Here is a 27,505-nt window from a genome sequence, read left to right on the forward strand (position 1 = left end):
CCATCCCATACCCGCAACACTATGTGGTCCCACCCGTCTGTGCTTGTTTGCCGGGCCCAGAATCGGCTTTCCACTGTATCAACCAGCCCCACTGCCGCCATGATGTCCCAATTGCCACAGCCTGTGCTTTCAGGAACGTCTGTGTCCATGTCCTCATCACAGTCATGCTCGTACTGGCGGCTCTTAGCCCAGTTCTGCACATACTCCAGGATAATGTGCGAGGTGTTTACAATGCTCACAACAGCAGCGGTGAGCTAAGTGGGCTCTATGCTTGCCATGGTATGGAGTCTGCATGGGTAACCCAGGAAAAAAGGCGTGAAATGATTGTCTGCTGTTGCTTTCATGGAGGGAGGGAGAGAGGAAGGGGCGACTGATACATGTACCCAAAACCACCTGCAACAATGTTTTTGCCCCATCAGGCATTGGGAGCTTAACCCAGAATTCCAATGGGCAGTGAAAACTGCGGGAACTGTGGGATAGCTACCCACAGTGCACCTCTCCGTAAGTTGATGCTAGCCATGGTATTGAGGACACACTCCGCTGACTTAATGTGCTTAGTGGGGACATACACAATCGACTGTATAAAATCGATTTCTAAAAATCGACTTCTATAAAATCGACCTAATTTCGTAGTGTAGACATATCCTTAGTTAGCAATGTTACTGGGGATGTATGAGTCAGAATAGAATCCAGCTCCCTCTCCCAGAGCGGAGTTGTCTCTGCAGAGCAATCAGGAGTAATCAAATCAAATCTTTTTTTTTCACTAGTCAGTAGCTGAGAGTCTGAATACACACATGGAACAGATCTTTGGAGTGTGAAGGTGATACTTTGCTATCTGGTAGTCACTTCTGTGAGGGTAATATCTATACCATGTAGCCAATTATTTCATTTTAATTGTGGATTTATTGTTGTGGTTAAGTATAATTAATTAATGTGTGATGAATAGGTTTAAGTAGGATAAGATTATAGGAGACCAAGTTTGACAAGCAGTTAGGACTGATGAGTGTGTATTAGATATATAAGCAAAGTAAGGCTGAAATGCAATGCCTACAGGCTATGGCCTGTAAGATTTTAGCTTAGCTCTACTAGGCTTTAGAGCCTAAAGTTTAGGCCTAAGGAGGACTGGCATAAGTAGTGACCCAGGAATAACCCTGTATCAGTAAAGTTACAAGATTACTGTAAAGAAAGTGCTAATGGGTGATATTTTGGAAAATATGCTACAATGTACCTGTCTAGACCCTGAAAACACCCAATTGTAACATCATGAGAAATTCTTCAGTAACAGCAGATTACCATGGGGACTTGTCATGATACTAATAGATAGATACTAATGAGAATAGATACTAATGAGATACTAATAGATACTAATAAATAGATACTAATGAGAATAAGGGGAACTAAGACAATGACCTGGGAAAGGCGGAGTACTCCAAAGTTTATGGGGTGTGGAAGTGCAAATAAGGAAAAAGGAGTTGACACCCTTACGCAGTTGTATGAGGTGTAAGTGTAATTTGGGATAAAAGGGTATTGCCTGACCTGTGTTCCAGGAGGGAAGAAACACCTGGGCAGATGCCAGGATGGCCATTGGAGATATGAGTGATGCTGGTCATAGGGCTAAGCACTTTGAACTCTATTGCTATTGTATTTTAGCAGTGGTGGGATTGTTGGTCTGTTTAGTGAATCTTTTAATAAAGGAACACTGGGTACCCTGGGTATGTACTCAGGTTGCTAGACTGGGCTGAAATCTATGCTACTGTATCTTCACTACTGATGTTACCTACACTAACTAGATTAAGCTAGCTTGGGCACGCCTACATATGCTACAATTACACCTTAAATTGTGGTGTAAATGTACCTCAAGTAGAACCACACTCTTAAAAATTGCTGCTAACTGAGGTTCATCAGGCCTTAAGTTTCTTAAAATTCTCTCAAATCCCGAATAATACTTAAATATTAGCAGCAAACAAGAAAGATAGATTCCTCCAAGTATAGGGACCAAATTCAACCTTGGTGTAACTCAGATAAGTTATAGCAAGGTTGAATTTGGCTCATGTTATTGGGTTTCTACGGAGGAGATTTAAAAACAAAAATGAGGGAGACGGTGTAACAGCAGTGCTCTACAACTGATGTGCTTACTAGCTTTAAGCATGTCATATGTTCATTTTTAAATAAACAAATTTAGTGTCTTTGTTCAACTCTTTTGGAAGAATCATAGAGAATGGACGAGGGACCAAGAGACTGAAGGAAAGCAAATGTATCTCTCTTCAAAAAAAGGAAAAGAGCGATTCTGGTAATTACCATCCAATCAGCCTAACGTCTATCCTTAGCAAACTAATGGGAAAAATGATCAAACATCTAGAGCAGTGGGAAGTATTGCTTACATTGACATCAGTGGGCTTTGGATCAGGCCCATAAAGAATAGAATTTGCCAGGCAAATGTAGGGTCCAAGCTTGTAGCCTTTACTCGGGCAGAACTTCCGTTGACTTCACTAACTGTGGGACTTGGTGATCAATTTTTGAACATGTTTGTTCATAAACTTTTCTTTCAGGAAAAAGTATTAATGAAAACATTTCGATTAAGAAAGTGAATTTCCAGGTGAGGAAAGATACAAAAAATTATTTTCCTCCTGGTTCTGAGCTTCATATGTACAAATGTCACATCCTTGGCAGGAAAGCAGTCTGGCCAGCACAAGTGCAAAGTGGGGTGTTTTTTTTTTTTTTTTTTAAAGGGTACTTCATGTCCACAAATTCCATTCTCTTTCTAGATGAAAACAGGCTTCTCATGCCTTTGTCGTCATTGGAGGAAATGGCAGCAGGGTGGGAGACTTTATAAACTGCTTTCATTGATTTAGTTTTGTCAGTCTAACAGCTGCCTTCCAGCCCTGTTCTCCTTACCAACGTCAGTGCTGTCGTCACTCCAATTTTAAAAGGAAGATAAAAGGTATCTCTTTTTTTTAAATAAGTGTCCAGTTCCAGGGATGAGTGTGTACATAGGAACCTGTCCAGTTAAAATCAGGGGTTTACCTCGTGTATTAAAATTCAGGTGTCGCTGATGGGGGACAAAACTTAGTCTATGAGTTACGTCTTAAGGGAAAAAGACACATTTAACAGTATTAAAGATATTTTTTTAATATGTGGGTTTTTTTCCCAAACCCACTTCATTTATAGGGTCTTCCAAAGAGTGGCTAGTTCAGCAATGGTGCTTATTGAATTTATAGCCTTGGAGTGTTCATAACAGTGTATACAAATGGATGAAGCCACTGAACTAAGTTATTCAGATGAAAACATTCCAGGCTTGAGTCATTTAAAAAGACAGCTATTTCTATATTCCATGTGTAAAATACACATTTTTCTAAAACGTGGCACTGTTTTCTTTGTTTCACTTTGTTTTTCTCTGATTTGCTAAACTAATGAGGTGTAAATAATTATTTTATTAAGTCAATTGCTAATGTTCAGAACGGGGCTGTGATACTCCCATCTTCCCGCCTACTTTTGTCTGGATTCGAAGAACAGTTGGGACCACTTTCTGAATATATTTTGAAATGTTTTATAAATAGAAAAATTAGATAATTGTACCAATTTTTTCTTCCCCATACAATTGTATTATATCAGCTTGCCCTCTAGTTTTAATCAGTTTACATAACAGTTTATTTCTAAATAGAGTAATGGACTGAAGATGCCTGTGGCAGGTAAGGGTCATAGGAATATGCATGTCTGCATCAAATTAAAAGAAGGTAGGATTTTTTTCTTTATGACAAAAAGGGTTAGATGTCCTATGATCAGTCATGAGATAATTCTCATGAGTAACTATTGGAAGATTTTTTTTTTGTTTAAATTCAATCCATTGTGACTCAATAGAAACCCAACAGATAATAACAACTTAGCACTAAATGCCATGGAAAACCATAACACAGTTTATGAAGTTAGGTCAAGAAGATTTTTAGAAAAAAATTACAAAGAGTTTTGCATAGGAGAACTGTTCAATTTTTTAGAGACTTATTTATCTTCATATCATTCAGTTGAAAAAACAATTCTCAGTAGTGATATAAATGTCATTTAGTACAGCTGTGTGCATTTTCAAACATAGTGTATTAAAATAGCATTGAGACAAAAATGCTTTTGGCCTGTGTTAAAAATTGGTGCATATTTTTTTCCGAATGTCCCATGACATCTAATCTTAGCTACATTTCCCAGTTTAGTTTGAAGCATAGGATTTTCTATCTGATCTAAATTTACTTACATAAATTGCTGTTTGACTGATAATTCAGTTTTATACAAGTTCTTACACTTGTATCCTTTGCATATTACTTTATGGACAGTTTAAATTTAATTAAATGTGTTTCATTGATCTACTTGTTCCACGCACTGACTGCTTCTCAGTTAAACATTCTTAAATTCCTTCCACTAGAAATCATATATTATCTTTTTATGTTATTTATTTTTCAGGGTTGCTTTTACAAACGTTTACTGCGTATGGTGGTAATGTAACCCTTCAATCATTTATCAAAAATATTCATGGAAAATCTGATTCTGTTCTGGGCTGTATTTTCTCAGTGAATTTGGTAAATTCTGTTTTTTTTAAACTATAGCCAGGAAAATAAATCTCCAGTTTACAACTTCATTTGTAAAGATTGTACTACAAATGAGCTTTAGTTAAATTTTAGACTTGGTCATTAGTACACGGTTAAATATACATTGCTGCGATGCTGATATCACATTTGCTATTGGTCTTCAAATAATCTATGAAATAAAAAGATTAAATTAAATCTAAAGAGCAATTAATCCTGAATTTTTACAGTACATAAAACATGGTACATAAAGACCATACACTGTCTTTTCGTGTGTGTGTGTGTGTGCGCGCATGCATGAATCCTGGACTTTGGGTGGGGATGGATAAGCACCTTGATCTGTGTTCATATTCTTTGGTACACAGATGATTTTACAAACTCCGGGCCTGATCCTGTGAAGTCTTACCCATTTAAGTAATCCCTTATACTCGTTGCAGTCAATGAGAATGCTTGCATGAGTGAGGCTTTATGAGATCTGGCCCAACTGAGAATCCAAGACCAATATCGAACTTTATTGATACAGTAGATGCAAGAAAGAGCCCAGTCCAACTTCCATCAGAGTAAATGGGAGACTTTCTGCTGACTTCTGCAAAGTGGATTGGGCTTTTAATCTGCATATTTGATACCTCTGATTTATTTCCTTTTTGAAGAAGGTGATTTTCTTTTTTAAAGAGCCTGATGAGTAAATTTGATTAATTCTCCCAGATAAATCAATAAAGCTTTATAAGCCAATAATGGCTCATGAAGCTCTTGTGCCAAATCCTCACTGGTGTAAATCTGTGTAACTTCATTGATTTCAGTGGAGCTATGGTAATGAACTCCAATTGAGGATCTGGCTCCTTATTTCCTCTACTAAAAATAAATTACATGGAAAATGATCTTACTCAGGTTGAACATCTTGCCTGCCAGCTGAGTTGGAATGCAAAGATGCAATGCAATAAAGTGTTTTGTATTCTAATACAGGAAAACTCTAGTGATTAGTTATGCATTTTTTTAGAAATAGCCCTCTTCAGTGAGTGAAGATACTGAAACTGAGTTATCTTCTCTTTCAGTTGGATCTCCCAATTTATCTTGCCATGGTATGTTGGTGTCTGGCTGTAAATGGGGCAATCATATTCACAATGTGGAGGAAAGGTGTCTTCATTCTGTCTTTCAAACACGTCCATAAATTCTTGGTATCTCACAGGAGGGAAACAGCTAGAAGTTAGGAGGCCTGTTCTGCTACTCAACCACATGCAGCCTCCAAACTACCTGTAACATGGGTGGGGTGTCTGTCTGGGGATCCCGGGAACTCGGGACTGGGGACCAAAAGGTAGTTGGTTCAGCAGTATTCTGAGCTAAATATCACAATGTGCTGCTGCCAAGACATACTCAGGTCACACTTGGCCAACTAGGGGATTCCAAGTATCACAGGAAAGCCTGGGGACTGGATTGGGCTGAACTGAAGGGGTTCATGGTCCCCGATTACTGCTTCCCAGAACCATAGTTTCCTGACTGATAGGACCAGAGACAAGCAGTGAGCCATTGATTGTCTTGACCAAGTCAGGGCAGTCTTGGGCTGTATGGGGAGACCAAGTACGTGGACTACAGTGGCATCCAAAAATTATCCCCTGTCCCTGAGTTAAGCAAGGAAAAAAGCTTGTTGTGACTGGGGTCCCAGTGGGGAGCCAGCTGAGGTCACTCAATTAGGGTGAACTGCAAAGAATGGGGCAGACAAACCCCAAAGCTGGTGGATAAATCAATACTTAGATTTACCAAGCCAGCACAAAACAGCTTCTTTATTATCTTACTGGTTACTCAGAAGTGCAAACAACACAGTTCCCTTGAAGCAACCCAGCCTCAGGCCTCCATCCAGGTACTCATGTTAAATATGATGAAAATTTCTGAAAATCTTATTTCATCATATAAAAGAAAAGGTTCTACCAATCCCAAAGGATTGGACACATTACCTCCCAGGTTAATGAATATTCCAGATCTTACCCAAATACATGCCACAACCAATTCTTATTAACTAAACTAAAATTTATTAAAAAAAACACAGAGTCCGGTTAAAAGATCAATATACATACAGACATGAGTTCAATTCTTGAGGTTCAGATTCATAGCAGAGATGATGAGCTTTGTATTTGCAAAGAATTCTTTCAGAAATAGTCCATAGGTTATAGTCCAATATTTATATTTCAGGGCAATCCAGTTAGAACTGGGATCTCAATCCGTGTGGCTTAGGCTTCCCCTGCATGAAACCTCAAGCAGATCTGAGATAAAAGGATCAGAACCCAATGGTCTTCCATACAGTTTTCTAGACTTCACTTGACCGTACAGTCCTAGGTAAACAATAAGTTTCTGATGTAACCTTCTGTTTCCTGAACACCACCACTAATTAGTTACACAACTTAAAGTAGGGCAATTTATCCATTAGGCAGTTTATCACAAACTTTAAAGAGACATATAAACAATGACATTATTTCACCCAAGATTTATCTAAATGTTAATATTCCCTTTTGATCTCTGAATCATTAGCTACAGTGACAGACAGGAACTGTTTGTTTACATGGGTAGCATCTAAGAAACACACAATTAGTATCACTTCTAACTAGGGCTGTCAAGCAACTAAAAAAAGTAATTGCGATTAATCGCACTGTTAAACAATAATAGAATACTATTTATTTAAATATTTTTGGATGTTTTCTACATTTTCAAATATATTGATTTCAATTACAACACAGAATACAAAGTGTAAAGTGCTCACTTTATATTTATTTTTTATTACAAGTATTTGCACTGTATAAAAACAAAAGAAATAGTATATTACTTGTATAACCTAATACAAGTACTGTAGGCAGTCTCTTTATCATGAAAGTTGAACTTAAAAATGTAGAATTATGTAAAAAAAAAAAACCAAAAACCCCCTGCATTCAAAAATTAAACAATGTAAAATTTTAGAGCCTACAAGTCCACTCAGTCCTAATTCTTGTTCAGCCAATCGCTCAGACAAACAAGTTTGTTTACATTTGCAGGAGATAATGCTGCCCGCTTCTTGTTTACATTGTCACCTGAAAGTGAGAACAGGTGTCACAAGATATTTACGTGCCAGATGCACTAAAGATTCATATGTCCCTTCATGCTTCAACCACCATTCCAGAAGACATGCATCCATGCTGATGATAGGTTCTGCTTGATAATGATCCAAAACAGTGTGGACCGACACATGTTCGTTTTCATTATCCGAGTCTGATCCCACCAGCAGAAGGCTGATTTTTCTTTTTCAGTGGTTCGGGTTCTGTAGTTTCTGCATCGGAGTGTTGCTCTTTTAAGACTTCTGAAAGCATGCGCCGCACCTTGTCCCTCTCAGATTTTAGAAGGCACTTCGATTCTTAAACCTTGGGTTGAGTGCTGTAGCTATCTTTAGAAATCTCACCTTGGTACCTTCTTTGCGTTTTGTCAAATCTTCAGTGAAAGTGTTCTTAAAATGAACAACGTGCTGGGTCATCATTCGAGACTGCTATAACATGAAATATGTGGCAGAATGCAGGTAACATAGACATGGGGACATACAATTCTACCCCAAGGAGTTCAGTCACAAATTTAATTAACGCATTATTTTTTTAACGAGCATCATCAGCATGTCCTCTGGAATGGTGCCCGAATCATGAAGGGGCCTATGAATGTTTAGAATATCTGGCATGTAAATAGCTTGCAATGCTGGCTATAAAAGTGCCATGCAAATGCCTGTTCTCACTTTCTGGTGACATTGTAAACAAGAAGAGGGCAGCATTATCTCCCGTAAATGTAAACAAACTTGTTTGTCTGAGTGATTGGCTGAACAAGAAGTAGGGTTGAGTGGACTTGTAGGCTCTGAAGTTTTACATTGTTCACTTTGTCAGGCCTGGGTATGTTTGTATGTTTAAATGATCTGGGAAATTAACAGAGGTAGCTTGCTGAGCAATCACTATAAATAAAATTCAGTTTAAAATTCCACGCTTTTATGGTATTCAAATATTTTAAGGAACTAATAATATTATATATTCTCTCTGCTGATTTACTGTATCATTTGACCCTTGCATATCTTCTAATTCTGAAACCATTTGTGTGATACAATATGTTAAGATAATTCATACATCTTTATGGTTTCTCATGATCATGTGTGCATTTGTACTCAGACTGTTTAAATAATCATAGCAGTTCTGAATAAATTTGCCATGTAGAATGAGAGAGTTCTAAATGATTTCAGCTTAACGTCTAGACATAGTTGGATTCTCAGTTCTGCCAATTTCTTAAAGAAACGCAACCACAGCAGCAGCCAACACCAAGTGTTCCTGAGCCAGGTAACAGATCAATTCTTGCAGATGTTGCCATTGAAAAAGGGGGCTGTTTGTGACTGAGCCCGTGTGAGATGACGCATAGCACGAAAACCACTGGGAACATTGGCCTGAAGAGAACAATATTGTGTCATTGCATCAGACTACAAAGCCAATTAATGCTTGAGGCTACTAAGGTGATCTGTGACTCAGTGACTGTGTATTGTGGACTTGAGATAATAAAATTAATGATAGGAAAATAAAAAAATGCTCTTAAAAAATTCTAACATGGGACTTGAATTATTCAGAAAAATATTTAAAATTAAACCAGACAGGCTTGAATCATTGTTAACAAATTATAAATGTCAATGATATAGTCATTACTACATACACATCACATACTGTACTAAAGATCCTGGACAAATATTAGCAGATCAGATGACGTCAGTTTGAAGCATGCACTAGACATATGAATCTGTTTATGCAATTTGTGGTCACATTAATTTAGGAGGTTTTGTTGACAGTATCATAAAGTGCCCATACTGTGCAAATCTGTCTCACATCTGGCAATGTGATAGGAATGGGGTGAAAGTTAGACATAACACAAATATCAACATGTTGGCTTTCTGTGCGCAAATCACGCACTAAAGGCCAGATCCTCAGTGGGTGTAAATTGTCGTAGCTCCATTGACTTAAATTAAGCTCCAACAATTTACAGAAGTTGGGGATCTGGCCCTACTGTTCTGCTTGAACGTTATTTATAACTGATTCAACTTTTGAATATTACAAGCTCTGTAATGAAATATAATCCACCTATTTCATCTGCTAAACACCCTTGGGCACATAGAAGGATACAGTTTGATTTTGTAAAAAGTAGTATTTCTAAATGGAAGCAAGTGTCTGTATTAGGTTCATGAGAAATATAAACCAAATCAGTAATAACGTTACAGTATAGTAGAATATATTTTAGATGTCTTTTTTAAGATCACAGTAACATTCTAATTTTACTTGATAAAATTGTATGTGGTTAGGTGTTGAAAAGACACATTTAAAGTCACACAGGTCTTTGCACTACGTATTTTAAAAAGCAAATGAAACAGTCAAATTCTTTAAATCTGGGACCTAAATTTGCACATGGTATTTGAAAGTGCTGGGGTTTGGCTCCAGAATAAATATATGAAAAGTCTGACACTTGACATTTACTGTTTCATGTTCCCAAATATTTGAAAAACACGGTCAGATGGCAAACGTGGAAAAACAGAGAGAAAGACCCTTTCGTGTTTTTTCTAATTTACTTTGTTCTGCAGGATAGTGAAGTCTTGTTTTCTCCTAAGAAAAGCTACATCACAGTAAAAAAACAAAACAAAACAACAACAAAAAACCCCCCTGGAGATGTCACATTTGCTCAGTGCACATGGAATGCAATTAGTGCTGCTTTGAATATTAGAATGTGCCATGCAGTATACTCCCCCCGACCCCCCACATGCTCTCATTTCACTTCCTCAACTTTTACTTTATTTTCAGCACTTTTCAAGGAGTTCTTTGTTTCTGTTATGGGGTCCCTGCCCCGCCAGTTTTTTGAAATAGAAAGATCTATTCTGTGAATGCTGATGCTATGTGAAGTTGAGGCAGATTGCTCAATAGGACAGTGATTGGAACTATTTTTTAAGGTGCTCATTTAATAGACTATCAGGGTTGGAAGGGGCCTCAGGAGGTCATCTAGTCCAACCTCCTCCTCAAAGCAGGGCCAATCCCCAATTTTTGGCCCAGACCCCTAAATGGTCCCCTCAAGGATTGAACTCACTACCCTGGGTTTAGCAGGCCAATGCTCAAACCACTGAGCTATCCCTCATTTGTAGCAATTGGAAAACAAAATTTGAATCAAGCAAACCATGTTGTTTTCAAGGCTTGTTAACATTTTATAATAAAATTGAAGTAAAATTTGACACCTAAAGTCAATTTGATTTTTAAAATGTCAAAACAAAACATTTAGATTTTTTTTAAAGTTTTTTTTTCTTCTTTTAACTGAAACAATTTGGCCAATTCAATATGAATTCAAGAAAAATGTTATGGGACTTGAATCTGCATATTTCCATGGGGAAAAAAAAATCTTCACCCAGCTGTAATATTTATTAGAAAAGTACTGCAGCCTGAAATTATTGTTTGTAGTGTTGTCGTAGCAGTGTTGGTCCCAGGATATTAAAGAGACAAGGGGGACGATGCAATATCTTTTATTGAACTGAAGAAGAGTTCTGGGTAAGCTTGAAAGCTTGTCTCTTTCACCAGCAGAAGACTGGAATTAGGCATTCTCAGGAACAAAATTAATTGTGGGATGAAATCGTGGCTGGGATGCCTACATTTCAAAATGTATGTTCTGCAATGTACAGTGTTACTTAAAACTTCAGAAAGCTCTAGATCTGATTATACTAAATCCAAACATATATATGCAACCTAACTCTTGAACAGTTTTTAATAAAGCTTTGCTCATTACCAGGGGAATTATTTCAGAAAAATTCTTGGGTTGGGGGCAAAGTTGTGTCAGCATATAGAACAGTCTCTGTCCCAAATAGCATCATGAATGAGAAAAGTAGGGCTGTCAAATAATTTAAAAAAATCATGATTAATTGTGCAATTAAAAAGATATAATCGTGCAATTAATTGCACTGTTAAACAATAATTGAATACCATTTATTTAAATATTTGTTGATGTTTTCTACATTTTCAAATATATTGATTTAAATTACAACACAGAATACAAAGTGTACAGTGCTCACTTTATATTTATTTTTATTACAAGTATTTGCACTGTAAAAAAACAAAAGAAATTGTATTTTTCAATTCACCTAATACAAGTAATGTAGTTCAATCTCTTTATCATGAAAGTTTTTGAAATTAAAAATGTAGAATTATGTAAAAAAATGCATTAAAAATTAAACAATGTAAAATTTTAGAGTCTACAAGTCCACTCAGTCCTACTTCTTGTTCAGCCAATCGCTCAGACAAACAAGTTTGTTAACATTTGCAGGAGATAATGCTGCCTGCATGATCATTTTCATTATCTGAGTCAGATGCCACCAGCAGAAGGTTGATTTTCTTTTTTGGTGGTAGATGTTTTGTAGTTTCCACATTGAAGTGTTGCTTTTTTAAGACTTCTGAAAGCATGCTCCACACCTCGTCCTTCAGATTTTGGAAGGCACTTCAGATTCTTAAACATTGGGTTGAGTGCTATAGCTATATTTAGAAATCTCACCTTGGTACCTTCTTTGCATTTTGTCAAATCTGCAGTGAAAGTGTTCTTAAAATGAACAACATGTGCTGGGTCATCATCCGAGACTGCTATAATCATAGGCACCGACTCTGAAGCATGTCCTCTGGAATAGTGGCCAAAGCATGAAGGGGCATACAAATGTTTAGCATATCCGGCATGTAAATACCTTCCAGTGCCGGCTATAAAAGTGCCATTTGAATGCCTGTTCTCACTTTCTGGTGACATTGTAAACAAGAAGAGGGTAGCATTATCTCCTGTAAATGTAAACAAACTTGTTTGTCTTAGCGATTGGCTGAACAACAAGTAGGACTGGGTGGACTTGTAGGCTCTGAAGTTTTACATTGCTTTGTTTTTGAGTGCAGTTATGTAACAAAAAAAATCTACATTTGTAAGTTGCACTTTCACAACAAAGAGATTGCACTACAGTACTTGTATGAGGTGAGCTGAAAAATACTATTTCTTTAGTTTATCATTTTTACGGTGCAAATATTAGTAATAAAAAATAATACACACTTTGATGTCAATTGCAAAACAGAATACAATATATATGAAAATGTAGAAAAATATCCAAAATATTTAATAAATTTCAAATGGTATTCTATTGTTTAACAGTGTGATTAAAACTGCGATTCATTGCGATTAATTTTTTTAATCACAAGTAATATTTTGAGTTAATTGTGTGAGTTAATTGTGATTAATCGACAGCCCTAGAGAAAAGCTAGGGAATTATTGCTTTCCTAATGTTCAGCATCTGAGAGGGAGCCTATATATTTATGAAAAGTCTGGTGGTGGGAGGCAAAACCAAGGTTTTTTGTGGGGGGAATCTGCCCCTCTTGTCCCATTGCAAAGGGCACCCCTGTTTATCAGAGATGACATGGAAGGCATAGAAAGAACAGTTACTTACCTTACAGTTACTTACCTAAGTGTGATCCTTTGAGATGTGTTGCCCCTATGGATTCCGCTCTTAGGATGCACAGGGTGCATGTGCAACAGATCAGAGTCTGTTGGCCAGCAGTGTCTGTTGGGGCTGCATCTGTGGCCTAGCTACCTGTGCCCTAGCCCCACCTCAGGCTATAAGAACATAACATAAGAACGGCCATACTGGGTCAGACCAAACGTCCGTCTAGCTCATAGAATCATAGAATATCAGGGTTGGAAGGGACCTCAGTAGGTCATCTAGTCCAACCCCCTGCTCAAAAGCAGGACCCATCCCCAATTAAATCATCCCAGCCAGGGCTTTGTCAAGCCTGACCTTAAAAACTTCTAAGGAAGGAGATTCCACCACCTCCCTAGGCAACGCATTCCAGTGTTTCACCACCCTCCTAGTGAAAAAGTTTTCCCTAATATCCAACCTAAATCTCCCCCACTGCAACTTGAGACCATTACTCCTTGTCCTGTCCTCTTCCACCACTGAGAATAGTCTAGAACCATCCTCTCTGGAACCACCTCTCAGGTAGTTGAAAGCAGCTATCAAATCCCCCCTCGTTCTTCTCTTCCACAGACTAAACAATCCCAGTTCCCTCAGCCTCTCCTCATAAGTCATGTGTTCCAGACCCCTAATCATTTTTGTTGCCCTTCGCTGGACTCTTTCCAATTTATCCACAGTATCCTGTCTTCCAATAGTGGCCAATCCCAGAGAGAATGAACAGAACAGGTAATCATCAAGTGATCCATTCCCTGTCCCTCATTCCCAGCTTTTGGCAAACAGAGGCTAGGGATACCATCCCTACCCATCCTGGCTAATAGCCACTGATGGACCTATCCTCTGTGAACTTATCTAGTTCCTTTTTGAACTATAAAGGGCCGAGCAGGCCCAACTGTCCCTTCATAGTTTCATCAGTGCATAATCCCAGGGAAGTAGGACTCCTTAGTAGCAGGGACTGAGAGTGGATTGTGGAATCCATGTGGTGAACACATCTCAGAGAACCACTGCTACTGCAAGGTAAGTACTTTTTTTTTTCTTCTTTGAATGATTGTCTACATGGATCCCACTCTTGATGACTATCAAGCACTTGTCTGTTGGGAAAGATGTGTGTGTCTAATAGGCATAGCCAACTATTAATGAACTATACTAATGAACTATACTATCCTAACAACGAATCACACAGTGTTCAGAATAAGTGGATTCTGCTAGGGTTCCATCTCACAGCCATAGGTGTAGGGGTGCCAGCTCTCCAGGATTGGCCTGGAGTTTCCTGGAATTGGCATCCATCTCCTGGTGACTGTTGAAAGGAATACAGGAAATTTTAATAGAATATTTTAAGAAAATGACATTATGTCATGTTGGGGGCGGGGGGATATCTCCCGGAATAGCTTCAGTCAGAATTTGCAACCCTACACAGGCGGTTAGAAGGACGGAGGGATGTTTGGGCTTCCTCTGCCCTTAATATCTGAGAGGGGGTAGGTGGCATGAGGATATCTAGGGTGAAGACACACCAGTTGCTTTTGGACAAAAGAATCTGATCTGACATGCCTGGAACATGTGCACACCAAGAGTGGAATCAATGTGGATAAACACTGTAAAAAGAATTTGAGTTTTGGGGTGGGTGGGCACTTCGATGAAAGTTTTTTGCACCTGAGGAGTGTGTGTATTTGTGTCTGTCTCCAGCTCTGATGCCCCACATTAATGACTATTTCCTCCCCCAATTGTCTAATATTTGTGTCAACAGACTTTATCATAACTGTTATGAGAATAAAAGTCTATTGGTAATCTGGGTTGCTAAAACTTTTCTCCTGATAAGCATTTTATTCTAGGCCTGAGTTGTATGAATATAAATGGGAAGAACTGCATTTTTAGTTGGTACACTTAGGCATACAAAATCTACAGGACACGCATATATGAGGGTAAAGATTAGAGACATGGTTTTATTGTGTGTGACCATCTGTTTCAGCACTCAAGAGTATTTTCATTTAGGGCTCGATTTTCACTCCTTAATGTAGCTGACTGATTTGCATGGTTTAAGGTACTGGGGAGGCTAAGCTTGGCAAAGTACACATATAGATGTTACAGTTATTTCCAGAAGTGCAATTAAAGGCCCTATGTGATTGAAAATATTTCTTAAGAGTTTTGTGCATGGTATTTTTTTATGCCTTGGTCCCCAGTTACATACTTAGGACAAATTCTGCCATCCCTCCACAAGCTCTCACTAAATGGTTCTGCATTTCTAAATAAAGAAGTTTCTTCTGACATTAAGAAAGGCGAGGAGAAACATTAAGTTTTCAAAAACTTGTGTTTACTTGTCTTATACCTTCATTCCTTCTTCTTTGAACAAATCTGCAACTGCTAATTATAGTGTTCTCATCAACATAAAAATAGTTTCTAGCCATGTTCAGTAGCTAGAAACAGATTTTAATTACACTAGGAACACAGTGAGAGGTGCCTTTATAAAAGTGTATAATCATAATAATGGGTCCTTTAATGGATTCGCTGGAAGATGCTCTTTGTAGTTCTATTGAGCGGAGACTAGAAAGATCCAAAGCTCTTTAAGTTCTCCTCCAACATGCCTTTTGTGACTTTACTAAAATATGTCCTTCAGAAATCTCTTCAAACTAATCTGATCTCTGGGGAAAATGATTATTTTCACTTTCGCTAAAGGTTATACAACTTCATAGTCTTCAAGGGCTCAACAAATAGTATCTCTATCCAAAGAAATTCTTCCCACAGAGTGAACTATTTTTGTTGTAGTGCCTGATGAACAAAGCTACTTCTTTAGGGGAAAAAATGAAGTGTGAACACTGCAAAACAACACCTCAGAGCTACCAAACACGTTGCCTAAAATTCTATCAAGACCAATTTCAAAAGAATCATCCCCGTCAGTAATTCTTTCCCTAAAGCTGTGTGTTCACAGTGAATCTGCCTCTTTTCTAATTTTCCCCACAGCTTATTAGTACCAACCCATATCTCTTAAGGCAAGGCAAAAACAACAGATCTTCAGATCTGGGAATACAGGATATAACATGTAGGACTGAAAGCCAGGACACCTGGTTTTACTTATGGAAGTAACATGCTGTATTACCGCAAGGTAGATTACTAAACCACTTTCTGCCTTACTTTACCCATTAGCAAAATTTAGTAGATTACTATTTACAGTACCTAACAGGGCTGTTGTGCATCATAGTTAATCAATTTTTTGAGATCACTGGCCAAAAAGTGCTCTATGAAACTTATCCTGCTTCAGTTGAATATAACCCATGTTGGCAGAACAAATGAATCAAAGTTCTTGCTTTGTTATTTTTGAATTTGTTTGAAACACAATATAAGACAGTACTGTATTGATCAAATGTCACAGATTTATTTGCAGAAACTGACTTATTTTATTTTATTTTATTTTCATGTTTATTTTAGAGTTCTTCCAGAGTTTTGATTTAGATAACATTTTGCAGTATGTGTGTGCTCTATAAAGCAAGTATATACAGTAATCTCTGAATATTCTCTAGGATGCATTTAATTGAACAAATCCAACACGGCTTACATTTTTCCTTTTAATAGGGTGGTCCCAGTTTTCCTGAAACTAAAATGCAACTTCCATACTTGAAGACCGGAACTGGTTGCTGAAAATTTGGAGCATGCATGTGTGAACACATTCCAGATATTTACTCAGGTACTTGCCAAGTCTACTAAATAATAAAATACTGTCTTTTGCTTTTTCTGGAATTTGCAAATATAAGGCTGGTGTCATTACATACAATTCTCCACCTCTCCACTGCTGTCACACTGGAAAAGTAAACATAATTAAAATTTGGTCTTTAATATAACAGACAAGAGGAGATTGAACCCCCTCTGCCCCCGCTGTCTGAAGAGATAGAGTCAGAGCTAGGCAAGCCAATCCGTTAGGATTTCATAATTCACAGTTAGTCTGGTTTTCTGCTAAACCTGGAATATAGACAGATGCCAAAATGATCTCAGACTGGTGTTAAAGAATTTAATGGGATAAAAAAGAAGTGGCAGGATATTTTCTGACATGGGGATACCATTGTGATGCTAGGAGACCAGGTGCCACGGCTCCAGGCCTCATTGAAGACTTACAAATGTGTAGTTGGAAACCAGTCTTGCTTACCGGTGTGTTAGCATTATCAAAATAGATAGTAGATGTTAAGTTGATAAGGATGTGTTTAGTGTTCAGACTTTATAAAATGCTGCTAGGATGCTGCACATATTTATCTTACTTATAACCTCTATAGCTCACAGTGTAAAGTTACATTGAGTGTTTACATTGTAAACCTCTGTAATTGTGAACTTGCCAAACAGGAAAGAAAGCACTGATTAAGGTAAAGCGCTTGTCTGGCTCACAAGATGCCCATTGAAGGCAAATGATGTATTGTGTATCATCAAAGTACAAAGAATTTGTTGATTGCATTCCTAATTCCCTGTGGGAAGGAGAGACCTATCAGAATTCACCCTATCCTATTCATCCTATCAGTTTGGACTCTGGAGTGGAGGAGATAAAAATCCCTGACAAGGAGAAACTTAATTTTTCTTTGCTGTTAGATCTCTCACAGGGCTGGAGCTTAGAAACAAAAAGCAGAGATCCCCAGGGTTAACCTGGGTTAGCCCTAAAAGACATTCCGTGGACAGATTACTATATCTTTGTCACCTTTTATAACCATAGATTGTGACTCATTTGTGCTTAGATGCTGCCTGCTTTAGCCTGTAAATTACTCTCTCATTTCTTTTCCTAATTAATAAATCCTTAATTAGTTTACTATGGGATTGGCTATGGGATTGGGTATGGCTATGGGATTGGCTATTGTCTTTGGAGTGAGATCTAAGGTACAGTGAAGTGATTGGTCTCTTGGGACTGGAAGCAACCAGAATATTTTGTGATCTTTCTGGAGTAAGTCACTAGCCTAGCTTGTGTAGTGGCAAGATAGTCTGGAGTGCTCAAGGGACGGTCTGTGACTCCAGGGTAAGACTGTTACAGTGATTTAGGAGTTCACACTTGTTAGTGGGTTGGTGAAATCTAATTATAGAACATACCATGAGTTTGGGGTGTCTCCCCTGCTTTTTGACTGCCAGCCTCAGGGAAGACTATCACAGTCATGAACCTCTCCAGGCAGCGTGACCACCATTACTTGGGGTTGAAAATCAGGGGCGCAGATGGATAAAATTGTTGTCAACTGGTTGTCTGTTCTAATGTAAACTATATAGATTTGTTTGAGTGGTTATCAATTTGTGTAATATGTTGAGTTTTAAAAAGTGTAGTCTGAGTTTGGAAAAACAGTGTGTGAACAGGCAGAGCCCCACCCCATTCCCAACGTAGCAAACACAATCTGGGTTAGTCTCCAAAATTTACCACTTTCCTAGGGTTTGCCTTTGTTACTCCAGTAACAACAATACATAACCTTGAGTCTAATCAGCCAGTCAAAATCTTTATATATTTTTATTTTAAAGATACTGTGGTTTAATAAGTCTGCAGACATAGGTCTGCATCTCTGTGTATTTAGATTTGGATAGTCTTTCCACTGAAAAGAAATTTGTGCTAGATATTTCTTGACACATTTAAAAAAACATGGTTGAACATATAGAATATATGAAAGTCACTTCATCTAATAATTAAGAAATCTCATAATCCAGCATCTTGAAAACACATTTCTTGACTTTATGATATTCCACCAGAGCTCTTCCAATTCCTCACACCTCAAGAAAGGGTCTTGCAGGAAAGGGTCCTTAAGATCAGTAAACTAGGACTACTTTAAATTGGGTTGCGAAGCAAGTTCCAAAGCTGAAGAGCCTCACTGAGAAATTCCTGCCAGTTACCTCCTCCCTCTTATACGAGTGAGGCTCAAACTCAGGATATGTCTACACCACAAAGAAAAGCCCACAGCACCTAGTCTCAGAGCCTGGGTCAATTGACTCAGGCTTGTGATACTCGGGCTGCAGGGCTAAAACTAGCAGCGTAGATGTTCCCGCTTGGGCTGGAGCTCAGGCTCCAAGACCGTCCCCCTTGCTGAATCTTAGACCCCTGGTTCCAGCCTGGGTGGGAACATCTACACTGCTGCTTTCAGCCCCACAGCCTGGGCTCTACGACTTGGTGCTATGGGTTTTTCTTTGCAGTGTAGACATACTCTAAGGTGCTTCCTCTGATCTTACTGTATTGGGATAGAGATAGCTCTACAACTCTGGCAACGTGGCATGGGCTGTAGAACCTGACATCCATTCACATATAGGGAAAGATTGAGAAGGGCAAGAGGTTGTTGACTGGTCAGAGTAATGATGTCCATGCTCCACTCCAGTAACTTTAGGAAGAGAGTACCTGGTTTTCAAAAGATCACACCTCTCATTTGGGCAAGGTCAATTTTAGCGCTACTCCCCTCGCCGGGGTGGAGTACAGAAGTCGATTTTAAGAGCCCTTTAGGTTGACGGAACAGGGTTGGTTGTGTGGACGCAGTCATTTTTAAATCGACCTAACGTGGCTAAATTTGACCTAACCCCGTAGTGTAGACCAGCGTTCAGAGTTACAAACACCTCGGGAAAGGAGGTTGTTTGTAACTCTGAACAAAACATTATGGTGGTTCTTTCACAAGTTTACAGCTGAACATTGACTTAATACAGCTTTGAAACTTTACTATGCAGAAGAAAAAGGCTGCTTTTAACCATCTTAATTTAAATGAAACAAGCACAGAAACAGTTTCCTTACCTTGGCAAGTCTTTTTTTAAACTTCCCCTTTATTGTTTAGCAGTTTAACACAGTAGTGTATTGTACAGTATTTACTGTTTGTCTGTTTCTACTCCCTGATTGTGTACTTCCAGTTCCAAATGTGGTGTGTGATTGACCAGTCAGTTTGTAATGCCAGTGTTTGTAACTCAGAGGTTTTGCCAGTTTGGGGCAGATTTTCATGGGAATGGCAAAAGGCACATCCTTGACATAAAGGCCACTCCACCATAGGCGCCGACTCTGTGGGTGCTCCGGGGCTGGAGCACCCATGGGGAAAAATTGCAGAGCACCCACCAGCAGCCAAGCTCCCCGCCCCCCCACCTCACCTCCTCCTCCGCCTCCTCCCAATGCACCATGTCTCCACTCCTCCCTCCCTCCCAGTGCTTGCTGCTGCCAAACAGCTGTAGCAAGCACTGGGAGGGAGGGGGGAGGAGCAGGAATGTGGCGCACTCAAGGGAGGAGGCGGGGAAGAGGCATGGCCAGGGTAGGTATTTGGGGAAGGAGTCAATAGGGGCAGGGAGGGGGTGGAGACTTTGGGGAAGGAGTTGGAATGGGGGTGGGGTAAGGGTGGAGTCGGCCGGGGGTTGGGGGTTGAGCACCCACTGGCGCCAGAAGAAGTTGGCGCCTATGCACTCCACCGTAATTTCAGCTCCCTGCTCCAAATTATGGATGTGCTAGATCTTCTCAAAGGAAAAGTTGCCAGAATTTAACAAAACAAAAGTATTTTTCCCTAGCCTTGTTCTTGGAAATGGCTGGGGGAAAAAGATCCATCTGAGGCAGACACCTAGCATGGAAGATTGAAGCTCAAGTACTTACAATTTGGAAAAGTTATAAGTAACAAAAAACAGGATCTTACAATGAGAAGTGTTTGGCAAACCTAATAATAGATGGTGCTACCAGCCCCCCTTACAGGTGCCTAGTTTGTATTCAGAAGCCAGATTTTGCAGTCTTCAGCATTCAGATGCAGTGTCTTTTAATTCCTGACATTCATACTGTTTTCACATTTGGGGCCCTGGCATATAGAAGTATAGCCATTAGAAAAAATCATTTTAAAAAATCATAAAATCTACGCAAACTAAGAAAATATAACAGCATAATGCACTGTGAAGTCTGAATGAAAGTTAAGCCAATGTGAGATGTTGCCAATGACAGTTCATTGGCAACAAACCGAAACCAGAGTTTTGACCACAGGTTGAGTCCTGGGTTTAGGTCACAGCTGAATTCAGTTCTGTAAAACAAACAAATCCATTAACCCATCATGTTTAGAAAAAATGAAGAAAGTCACTAAAATGAGGTGATATCACCTACCCAAGTGTGAGAAATGTGTAGTAAAAAAAAAAAAACACCTGTGGGTCAGCAGGAGAAGATTCTTAGGGCAGTATTTTGGCTGCAAGATTGGTGTCTCAAATTCAGTAGTGGGACATTAATGCTCACAGTCATGAAGCACTGCACATTTTCAGAGTTTAGACTGGATTCATTGTACTTTGAATCCTCTGTGAAGGTAGACGCACCAGTTGTCAAGTATGCATATAGGATGCACACCTGAGATCTCTTTGTAACACTGGTTTGGAATATACCATAAATACACACAATCTGGATTTCTATCCCTATAATGGTAGGTATTATCTGCTTGTGCATTCTGGTGAGTTTACCTCTAAGAGGTGTGACAAAGTTCCTCCTCTACCTTGGTGGGTCTTGCGCTTATTGGCGGATTTGCTCACCTTGGAGCTTCACGGCAGCCCTCAGTTTGGCCGTTTTCGTGAACCCACAGTCCAGGTCAACTCCTCCTGTGTCTGACCAGGAGTTGGGAGGTTTGGGGGGAACCCAGGCCCGCCCTCTACTCCGGGTTCCAGCCCAGGGACCTGTGGAATGCAGCTGTCTAGAGTGCCTCCTGGAACAACTGTGCGACAGCTACAACTCCCTGGGCTACTTCCCCATGGCCTCCTCCCAACACCTTCTTTATCCTCACCAGAGGACCTTCCTCCTGGTGTCTGATAATGCTTGTACTCCTCAGTCCTCCAACAGTCAGTGTTCTCACTCTGAGCTCCTAGTACCTCTTACTCCCAGCTCCTCACATGCACACCACAAACTGAAGTGAGCTCCTTTTTAAACCCAGGTGCCCTGATTAGCCTGCCGTAATTGATTCTAGCAGCTTCTTGATTGGCTTCAGGTGTTCTAATCAGCCTGTCTGTCTTAATTGTCTCCAGAAGGTTCCTGATTGTTCTGGAACCTTCCCTGTTAGGAAACGGAACGTCTTTTGCTTGCTCCTCAGCTATCTGCTTTCTATTCTTTCCTAAAGCCCCCTGGCCCGGATTTTTCTTACTTTTTGCACCTGCCTTAGTCCCCCCCCCGACCGGGCCAGACGCTTTTTTGTTTTTTCTTTTCATTTTTTGTGTTTTTTTCTGTCTACGTCCTTCGCCAGCCACCCCCCCCCACGCCTGCTTTCGGGCGCAGCTATTTGCCTCAGCTGAGCCCCCGGAGGAGGGGGGAAGATTGCCGATTTTGCTGTCCGGAGGGGGGAGTGGAAACCCCCAGACCCAGCCGTTTCGCCAGTAGCTCGGCCCTTATAGCATTCTTAACATACCGGAGGACTTGGAACACAGCCAACACAGCCGGAGACGGAGATTCCATCGGACAGAAGAAATAATATAAATCATCGTGACGGAGGCCGTAAGACTGAGTAACTTTCTGAATTATGCTCTCGTGGGGGGGAGTTTGACTGTGATTACTTGCGTTTGTGGCGGCACAGGGGGTGTGGCGTGGAGACCCCCACCCCCGATCCATCGGTGCCCCTACCCCCCCCCATCGTTATTACAACTGTCACGGCCCCCCCGCAGTCTGTCCCTGCTGGCAATCTGCCATCTCCCTTCGGATCCAGCTGTTTGCTTTGAACTTTGCCTTCCGGACCGGACCTAACAACCGACCAACCGAGACTCTTTGGACAAACGTGTGTGGGTCTGCACCCCCCCCCCCGGATTGCTTATCCTACAATTTGCCCCTTTTACTGGACCCCGATTTTGTTCCCTCCTTCCTCCCAGCCCCCCTCCCTCGGCATTTTTTCCCTTCCCGTCCGCAGCCAGCGGAGGGAGGGACTATTCTGCCTTCTCCCCTCCCCCCTTCTCCTTCCGGTGTCTCCCTGTCTCTCCCTGCTCACAATGGCGGGGAACGAGAGGGGCGAGACTGCTTTATTAAAATTAGTTGTCCCTTCCCCACCACCACCCCTGCCCAACCCCCAAGGTCCCCCCCCTACTACTATTGTTAAGGTACTTGCCACCCCCCCTGCTGGGGCACCGGTAGCAGGAGGCACCAGGGTGATTGCTGCTGCTGCTGCTGCACCCACCACCCCCCCAGATTCTAGGAAACCCCCCCCGGTTCGCAAGAAGGGCCAGGGCGGGTGGAAGGGAAAGGGCCCCGCTAAAACCACTGAGCCCTCCATGGCGGGAGCTGCCCCCACCGCTGCGGCCTCGTCATCAACCGTGGCGCCCCTCCCAGCGTTTCCCTCCACCAGCTCTGCGATTGTCCCTCCCCCGGCCCCCAGGACGTATGCCCGGGCGGCAGCGGGCTCCCCGCTGCCTGCCGCCTCGTCATCTCGCCCCCCCCCGCCTCTGCCACCATCACCAGCGGCCGAGGCCCTTTCCCCGCCTTGACCAGGAAGCACGGCGTCCGTTGCCTCCTGGTGCCCGCCTCGCCCCACGTGGAGACATACGTGCAGGCGTTGGCGAAGGTGGTGGGACCCACGGCTATTGTGGCGGCCTCCAAGATGTATGGGAAGGTCGTTTTCTTCTTAGCCTCGGAGGATGCCGCCCAGGAGGCGGTGGAGAGGGGCCTGACGGTAGGGGGGGTGTTTGTCCCCCTAGAACCGTTAGAAGACCTGGGCGTTCGCCTCGTCCTTACCTCCGTTCCTCCCTTCTTACCCAATGCTGCCCTGTTACCCGCTCTTTCCACCCTGGGGAAATTTGTTTCTGTCATCAGCCCTCTCCCGTTGGGCTGCAAGGACCCCACCCTCCGTCACATTTTTTCGTTCCGCCGGCAAGTGCAGCTTCTACCACCGGCAGGGGCGCGTGACGGAGAGGCGCTTGAGGGGTCCTTTCTAGTCCCCTACGAGGGAGCCCGCTATCGGGTCTTTTATTCTACCGGAGAGGCCCGGTGCTACCTCTGCCGCTCAGCGGGGCATGTCCGCAGAGACTGCCCTTTGGCTCGAGGGGGAGGGGCACCCGAAACCCCCGAGACCCGGCAGGACATCGGCCCCGTTGCTGCCGACGCCCCTGGCTGCCCAGTACCTGAAACCAACCCTCCTCCTACTCGACCCATCGCTGCTCCCGTCCGGGCCCAAGAGATATCTTCCCTACAATACCCGGGCGAGCAAGGGGTTTCCACCCTTGCTAGTACCAACCCAATAGAGCCCATGGAGGAGGGTGTGGCAAGGATATTATCGGGTATAAGAGAGGGCCCTCCCCAAGGAGAAGCCCCCGCCCCTTATGTTGCCCCACCGCTACCTCCCCGAACCCCTAAACCATCGCCTCCGCCCCCCGACACGACCCCTGCTAACCAACCCCCAGATGATGCTATGGAGGGCTGGACCCTAGTCCAGGGGAAGCGAGGCAAGCGGAAGGCTCGAGCTCTGCTGCATCCACCCGACGCGGAAGCCCCCCGGAAGACCAGGAAAGGAGGCACTGCTATCGAGCCTCCCGCCACGGCCGCGAGCGAGATCCATCCGCCGGCGTCGGGAGGGGAAGACGGACTGGCATTGGAGGGCAGAATCCCCCCTCCACGGGAAACCCTCCCCTCCGAGACTTCTGAGGACACCCCTTCTGCCTGGACGCTACCCGAACCCCCCGCAGACCCCGAGGCGGCCGTTGAGGCGGGCCCTAGAAGAGAGGCCCCCGGGGTGGCAGGAGTTGGCCTCTCCTCCGTGTATGCGGAGATTGAGGCCCTAGATTTGACCCCGGTCACCCAGGGAGGGGATGATTTGCTGCCGGCTGGCCTCGGGCTGGGCAGCCTTACCCCAGCCTCCCTTTCCCCATGCTCCCTCCCCCTTTTTGCCTTTCCGGGTGAGCACCCTGCAGAAGGCGGTCCACCACCTGATGCCGTGACCGCTAAAACCACCATGGAGCCAGCACCTAGCATTCTTGGGAGCCCCTCCCCTTCCCCCTTAACCCTTGACTCTGCTCAGGAGGCACTTTCCTTTAGCTGCTCGCCTCCTGCACCCCAGAGCCTTACCCCTGCCCCTGCCCCCACCCCTGCCCAAGGTCCCTCCTCCTGCAATGTTACTGCCGCCCCTGGGGTTATTTCCTTTCCGCCTTTTGCAGACTCCCCCCAGGGAGCAGTCTTTGCACTTTCTAGTCGCGACCCATTAGGAGTGGCAATTTTTCCCCTGCCATCCCCCTCCACCCCAAGGCGTGAAGTGAATTTAATAACCCCAGCCTGTCAGACGCCCCGTCGGTGGTCCGCACCCTGTCTACCTGCCTTAGCGGACCACGAGGCTGTATTAAGAGGCCCATCAGGGAATACCTTGGGAATTGTAACCCCACCCCCCCATGAGCTGCGGCATGCGCTACAGAAGTTCCTAGAGCACTCCCGTGGCGCCCGCGATAGGGCACAGCTGGCTCTTCGGCTATGGGGGGACTTTGATCAACTCCTCCAGGCCACAAAGGCCCTTATAAAGGAGGGCAGGGGGCAAGGAAAGCGCGGTGCTGCGGCCTACGATCGAGCCCGCAGCTTCCGCAGCGATCTACTCACCTACGGGATGGGTCATGGGTTGCTGTGCAACCCGCCGGGGGCCCTGAACCCCCCCGCCAATACGAGACCCCCACCCCCCCAGCCCTCCGTATGACGCCTCTTATTATTGCGACCCTGAATACCAGGGGCTGTAGGATGGCTCTCCGCAGGTCCCAGGTGCTCTCTTACCTTCGGGAGGGGAGGTACTCTGTAGTTTTCCTGCAGGAGACCCATACAGACCCGGCCGCCGAGGACAGGTGGCGGCTGGAGTGGGGGGACGGGGTATACTTTAGCCACTTTGCGACCTGGCAGGCTGGAGTGGCAACCCTATTCTCCCCCAACCTACGGCCTGAGGTGCTAGGGGTCAATGAGGCCGTGCCGGGCCACGTGCTGCACCTTCGAGTCCGTATGGAGGGGCTCGTGGTTAATTTTGTTAACATTTATGCCCCGCAAATGAGCTCCAGGCGGCCACAATTTTATCAGCAGGTGTCCGACTTTCTCGGCACCCTGGATTCGCACGAGTGCCTGGTCCTGGGAGGGGACTTTAACACCACCCTCGAGGAACGGGACCGCTCAGGGGCCGAACCGAGTCCGGCCGCTGCGAATATTCTCCAAGGGATAGTTGACCATCATTCCCTAGTGGACGTCTGGCATGACCATCACCCAGATGACACCTCCACGTTTACCTTTGTCCGGGTGGAGGCCCATCGGTCACACCACTCTCGGTTGGACCGTATTTACTTATCCCGTTTCCATCTTTCACAGGCCCACTCCTCCGCCATTCGGCCGGCCCCATTCTCAGATCATCATTTAGTCGCTGTAACGGTTTCCCTCCGTGCAGAGAGACCGGGGCCGGCCTATTGGCACTTTAATAACAGCCTGTTGGAGGACGAGAGCTTTGTGATGTCCTTCCGGGAGTTTTGGTTGGCCTGGCGAGAGCAGTGGCGTGCCTTTCCCTCGGTGCGGCGATGGTGGGATCTCGGGAAGGTGCGCGCCAAGCTCTTCTGCCGTGACTACACTCGGGGCACCAGCCGACGGCGAAATGCGGCGATAGAGCAGCTGGAACGGGAGGTCTTAGAGATGGAGAGGCGCCTGGCCGCCGATCCCGAGGACCCGTCCCTCTGCGGAGCGTGCCGGGAGAAGCGGGAGGAGCTCCGGGCCCTTGAGGACCACCGGGCCCGAGGTGCCTTCGTTCGATCCCGCATCCGCCTCCTTCGGGAGATGGACCGCGGCTCCCGCTTCTTCTATGCCCTGGAGAAAACGAGGGGGGCCAAGAAACACGTCACCTGCCTTCTTGCGGAAGACGGCACCCCCCTCACGGGTCCGGAGGAGATGTGTGGGAGGGCCCGTGACTTCTACACAAGCCTTTTCTCCCCGGACCCGACCGATCCTGACGCTTGCGAGGTGCTCTGGGAGGAACTCCCCACGGTCAGCGTGGGCGACCGAGACCGACTAGAGCTGCCTCTCACCCTGGCCGAGTTCTCGGAAGCCCTCCGTCGCATGCCCACCAATAAATCTCCGGGCATGGACGGGCTGACCGTGGAGTTTTACCGCGCGTTCTGGGACATTCTCGGCCCAGACCTAGTCACCATCTGGGCTGAGTCCTTGCAGAGCGGGGTCCTCCCTGTGTCATGCAGGCGAGCGGTGCTCGCTTTGCTGCCGAAGAAGGGGGACCTCCGCGATCTACGAAATTGGCGTCCCGTCTCACTCCTTAGCACGGATTACAAAATCGTAGCGAAAGCAATCTCGCTGCGGCTGGGGTCCGTGATGGCGGACGTGGTCCACCCAGACCAGACCTATACTGTCCCGGGTCGCAGCATTTTCGACAACCTCTTTCTCGTCCGAGACCTTTTGGAACTCGGGCGGAGAGATGGTCTATCGTTCGCCCTCCTGTCTCTTGATCAGGAGAAGGCGTTTGATAGAGTAGACCATGGGTACCTCCTGAGCACTCTGCAGGCGTTTGGATTTGGACCTCAGTTTGTGAGTTTTCTCCGGGTG

General features: G+C 43.6%; 1 long non-coding RNA gene across 1 annotated transcript in view; it reads left to right on the top strand.

The window, feature by feature from the left end:
* Positions 1 to 27,505, top strand: part of LOC311520683 — a 450,923-nt gene that overhangs the window by 114,977 nt on the left and 308,441 nt on the right. The window contains exon 3 of the long non-coding RNA XR_014711660.1: positions 16,624 to 16,735. This is a non-coding gene — a long non-coding RNA (uncharacterized lncRNA). The remainder of the gene's footprint in view (positions 1 to 16,623; positions 16,736 to 27,505) is intronic.

The sequence above is a fragment of the Lepidochelys olivacea genome (assembly GCF_965140295.1).
Source record: "Lepidochelys olivacea isolate rLepOli2 genome assembly, chromosome: 5".
Classification (NCBI taxonomy): Eukaryota; Metazoa; Chordata; order Testudines; family Cheloniidae; genus Lepidochelys; species Lepidochelys olivacea.